The sequence below is a fragment of the Hemitrygon akajei genome, chromosome 10, assembly GCF_048418815.1.
Source record: "Hemitrygon akajei chromosome 10, sHemAka1.3, whole genome shotgun sequence".
Lineage (NCBI taxonomy): Eukaryota > Metazoa > Chordata > Chondrichthyes > Myliobatiformes > Dasyatidae > Hemitrygon > Hemitrygon akajei.
Genome location: NC_133133.1, coordinates 161,555,614 through 161,561,613, shown reverse-complemented (window position 1 = coordinate 161,561,613; position 6,000 = coordinate 161,555,614).

Sequence of the window (6,000 nt, the reverse complement as noted above, 5' to 3'; positions counted from 1 at the left end):
AAAAATGAAATCCAAATCCATTGTTACCATATAATGCATTTGCAATACAGTGGTCAAGGATAATCAACATTGTTGTGTGATGGAGATAATACAAAATATCTAACTGTTTATATTGATATTTGGCCATTTGGCAAAAAAACAAAAAATGTTCCCCAAACTGTTACTAATTACTTTTGCAATCAATATTTTCCTGTAGATCCCCTTCCTCTGGTAGAGTTTTTAATGCTGAAATGCAGGACCTTCTGTTTACAGAGGGAATTGATTGTCATTGTACACATCCCTCCACTCCCTGTATTAATGTTGGGGAAGTGCTGCATAAGCTCTACGGCACCATCAGTGACCTCCAAGCAACATCGCCCCTTTATTGTTGCTGGCGAATTCAACCATGCTAACTTAAAAACAGTCCTGCCTAAATTTTATCAGCGTGTTGGCTTGGCTACTGGAGGTGAGAACACATCAGACCTAGTTTATACAAACAGCTCTCGAGGCTGACTCCCGGCTCCACCTTGGATACTCTGGCCTATTGCCTATTGCCTTCATTCCTGCATTGATTAAATGAGTCAAACCAGTTCAAAGGGAGATAAAGACCTGGCTGGAAGGGGCAACCTCAGCATTGCAGGACCGTTTTGAAAACACGGACTACAACGTGTTCAGGGAGGGAGCTACAGTACCTACCTTTCATTATGTGGGATCTGTGACTGGCTATATTGGGATGTGCTCTGAGGTTATTGGACACATCTCTGTGAGGGTGGATCGGAAGCTGTGGCTGACGGCAGAGATCCAGGCACTGCTGAGAGATCTGGATGCTGCCTTCAGTTCAGGGAGTAAAGCAGCACTTAGGCCTGCAAGAACTGCGCTTAAACGAGAGAATCTGCAGATGCTGGAAATCCAAGCAACACACACAAAATGCTGGAGGAACTCAGCAGGCCAGGCAGGATCTATGGAAAAGAGTAAACAGTCAATGCTTCAGGCCAAGACCCTTCATCAGGACTGCGCTTTCCCGCACCATCAGGAAGGTAAAATAGGATTATTCAGAGAGAATATACAGGCCTTTCTGTGACACCAGAGACACGAGGCGCATGGGGTGAGGTGCTCGGACTATATTGGACAACAAGTCTACCATGCATGTCTATGACAGTGATGCCTCTCTTCCAGATAAACTGAATGTATTTTATTCATGGTTTGATGCACGGAATGATGTACCGGTGAGGAAGGCCCCTGTCCCCTCAAGGAGCAGGTACTCTGGCTGCAGCTAATGTGAGCAGGACCCTAGCCAGGACCAACCCACGTAAAGCTGTGGGGCCTAATAATATGCCTGGTTGGGTATTGAGGGACTGTGCATCTCAGTTAACCGAGGTTCCAATAGACAATCTGCTCAGCACGGACTAGAAGGGCCGAGATGGCCTGTTTCCGTGCTGTGGTTGTTATACGGTTATATGGTTATATCTCTCAAAAACAGTTCACTGTCCCTGCAGGCTTCAAGGCAGCCACCATCATCTCAGTGCCCAAGAGGGCAATGGTAACCTGCCTTAGTGTTTATCATCTGTTGACACTGACCTCAAAAATAATGAAGTGCTTTGAGCGGCTGGTTATGGATCACATTAAATCCCATTTTTTTGCTACGCTGGATTTTTTTGAGTGACTTGCTTATCACTCAAATTGGTCGACTGCCATACCTCTGCCCTCCAGTCCATCCTGTCCCTCCTGGAAGACGCAGCCTTGTATGCCAGGATGCTGCTTATCGACGTCAGCTCAGCTTTTAATATGGTCATCTCTCAGAAGCTGGTGGTGAACTGTCCTTGTTGGGTTTCAGCGCCTCTCTCTGTAACTGCATCTTGGACTTCTTGACAGGAAGACCACAGTGTTGGCAGCAACGTTTCTAGCTCCGTCACTCCGAGCATCTGCAGCTTGCACAGCCCACTGCTGCTGACACGGCTCAAAAAGTTCGCCGATGACACAACAGTGGTTGGCCTCATCAATGATGACGATGAGACAGCATACAGAGAGCAAGTGGAGCAGCTTGTATAATGGTGCAAGCACAACAACTTGAGCCTCAACATGGACAAGACTGGAGAGATGAAGGTGCAGGCTGACAACTCCTCACTGCACAGTAACATCCCCTCTGTGGAGTGTTGGAGTCTCCTTCAGCCAGACAAGTTTCTGGGAGTGCACATTATGAACGATCTCACCTGATCCCTCAATACCGCCTCTTTAGTCTTATAAGTCTGCACTTATTGTCAATCTTCTGGAATATATTTTAGTATTTGTTAGTTTATTTGTGGTCATATCATTCTATGTGTTGTGGGTGAGTTATATGTACTGTATCGTGCACCTTAGAGCATTGTTTTGTTTGGTGGTATACATGTATACAGTTGAAACCAAGTATGATGTTATCAAGGTTTTGTTCACTGAAGGAAGATAACTCTACCATTTTACTATTCCAATCAGTTTCTTGCAGCGATTCATGTTCAAGGGCAAATGGGTATCTCTTTCATTCACCCAACCTTCAAAAATACTCTGCCTTTCCATTTTTCTGCGGCCCATTCCTGTTCTGTACTGCTCTATAGTCTGTTATATCTGATCGCTCATCCTAAATATTTGATATAGATTGTAAATGGTGGGGCCTCAGTACTAATTCTTGTGACATTCCACTTGTCATAGCCCCTCAACCCAAAAATTACCACTCTGTTTCTATTCCCCATTTTCTGTTCATTAACAAATCCTCAATCCACTCAGGCACCTTTTTCCTAAAATCTCAAGCTCTAAATTTCGCTTAATAATATTTTGAGCCTTGTCTTACTGAAAGTTCAAATATACCGCATCATTTGATTTGCCTTATTCATTCTGCTAGTTACAACTTTAGCAACATTTAAGTTTTGTGATTTTCCTTTCTTAAATTCATGTTGGCTCTGCCTAAGTCTGTTATTGTTTTCCAAGTGGCCTCTTATACTTCCCTTATTAATACTACTCTCAGCCTGAACACAGTAACATTGCAAAACCATTCGTCCTATTAATATAATTAATATTGAATTCCTGTAAATCAATAGCAACAAAGGAAATGAATTTACTATAACTTTCAAAGACTGGCTATGTTAATCACCCATGTCTTTTATGATGTCCCTATCTTCCTCTATTTCTTGCTTAATGTATTTTGTATGGAGGCATTCCTGAAATGTCCCCGAAGCATTCTGGTGGTCCTTTTTGACTCATGGTGTATGTGCACTAGCCTGGATCTTCATGGAAACTCTGACACTCCTATTTACTAATATGGCCACAAACACATATTTCAAGCCCACTGACAGATTCATGGTGCCTTATTTCCCACGGAGTCACAGGATTGGTGAGATTTCCTAGGATTTCTGCTTGGGGATTGGTTCTTGGATACTGTGTGTAGTTAGACATAATGCAGGATCCAGAACTCCAGCGATCTCAATGATAAATGAAAGACTGGCCAATCAAAGAGCAGAATTTATTTTTGGTTTTGGTTTAGTTTATACTGTTTTAAGTATCTGTGCTTGCTTAATGTTTTTTGAATACTGTCTTAAATATGTTTTAATTCTTTGCTTGACGCTGTTAAGTGCTTTTGAATGTTGGGCTTTGCCTGATGTTAAAGCTTTAAATGCATTTTGGCAGTGGGGCATCTTCTATGTGCCTTTGAAGGCAATGTTACCTTTAGACACATCAAAAACACAAGAGATTCTGCAGGTGCTGGAAATTTTGAGCAACAGGCTCAGAATGCTTGAGAAACTCAGCAAGTCAGGCAGTATCTGTAAATGGGAATAAATAGTCAACATATCAGTTCTGTGGAGGGTCTTGGCATGAAATGTTAACTATTTATTCCCCTCCACAGATGCTGGCTGACTTGCTGAGTTCAGACTCATCAAGATGAGCCTCCATACCTGAATCTGGTAAGTAGATACATGGAGTGACATGAGCAGTGATGCTGGTCAGCAGGCCCAGATCAGGAAGATCTGTTGCATTATCTCGTGGCTAGAAAATATTATTTTGTTATTATTAATCCTCTGCATTTTCACTTTTCCAGTGTTCCTCTCAAAAAATTCACCTCTACTAGTCAGAACTCTTCATCAACTTTTCACTTTCCACACCAAGATCCAATAATGTGAAACATTCCTTTACAAGTTCTTGTCTTCATTAAAAAAAACTTTAAACAATCATAAGTGGTTTATCTTCAAGAGCTGAAAAAGGAAACCTTTCTTTTGATGTCTTCTTTCCTACTCCTGTTCTCTATCACTAACACTTCAAGGTATAGATAGGTTTTCAAGCAATTCAACTACATTTCCTTCATTCTTTATAAACCATTCTCAACTTAGATACGTTGGCTTCTTTATGTTTATGGTTAAAGTTTCTCCTCTTCCCATTTACCTTATTAGTTAGTCTCCACAAATATTATTTAAAATGTACCCAGCATAAGTAATGCCTCTAATATCAACTGCTGGGGTAAAAGTTATTACTGTTTACAGTACTAGATTAAATGGATTAGCTGGCAGCACACATTACAGTCTCAATCAAAAAGCTGACCAAAAGCATATCACTGAGAGGACGAACACTGAGTATCTCAGGTGATGAACTAATTTCAGTTTTGGAAGCCAATATGTTGAACAGTTCATTCAAGTTAAATGATTTTTGGCAAGAATTTTAGTATTTGAAATGCACCTTATTTCTAATTACCAGGTGCATATGTTGAGGGAGAAATTACCAAACTATATTAAAAAGCTGTCGGTCAAATGTCATGCATTTTCTTTCCAGATGAATTTTATACCATTTTACTTTCATCTTAAAGTTCAGTGCATGTCCATTCATATTGAACATTTGGATTTAAACCAGGCTAACAAATGAAAGATGTTGTTGAAAGATTACAAAGTAAATAATGAGTTTCAGATTCAACATAGATTCTTGGAATCTTGAATTTGACACCACAGAATCAAATATGGTTTTAGTTCACATTTCAGGATGTGTAGATGACACACAAGGCTGGCATTTATTAATAATCTCTGTGCCCTTGCAAGTGTGATGGTGAGCCGTCTTTTCTTAAACCACTGCAGTCCTTCTGGTGAAGATACTTACATATTGCCCGTTATATCGCTTGCGTGTAGAGCAACAATGAAGGTCCTCCACATATGATGGCGTTCAGGCCTTCTTTCATTGTGTCAGTAGCTTCCTCTCAGTTTTCACTATTGTCAGTCCTGTAAGTCCTGGGTGTAAACCCAGGAATACCGTCACACTCAGATGTAGGATGATTCATCATTGCTGTTTCCATAGCAATTTTGTTTCACCACTTGGGGCTTTTTGCCCTGAGCTGAACCCCTGACCTGGAGGACTGGTGGACCACTCTTTGTCTGGCTTCTACCCTTTGACCTGTTTGTCATGGGTGACCTTACCAAGAGTCAAAGCATAAAGCGCTGACTCCAGTCAACATAGCTCTCTGGGTCATTGAGGCACGCACGTTTCCAAACCACAACGTGGTTATAGTCTTCTTGGAGGTCTGGTGAAGATACTCTCATAATAATGTTGAGTACTGAATTCTAGGTTCATACACAGCAATAATGAATTGGTGACTTATTAATCAGGGTGACATATGGCCTGGAGAGAAATCTGCAGGTGGTGGTGTTCTACTTGTCCTTCTTGGTGATAGAGGTCATAGTAATGGAAGATAGTGCCACCATAGTAGGTGAGTACCATGTTTTGTACATGGTACACATTGCAGCCACGGTACAACTGTGCTAGATGGAATGTGAAAGAGCTGATGGTGGATTCCAGAAGGGTAAGACAAAGGAACACATACCAAGCGTCATAGAGGGATCAGAAGTGGAGAGAGTGAGCAGTCTCAAGTTCCTGGTTGTCAAGATCTCTGAGGATCTAACCTGGTCCCAACATATCGATGCAATTATAAAGAAGGCAAGACAGCAGCTATACGTCATTAGGAGTTTGAAAAGATTTGGCATGTCAACAAGTACACTCAAAAACTTCTAAAGATGTACT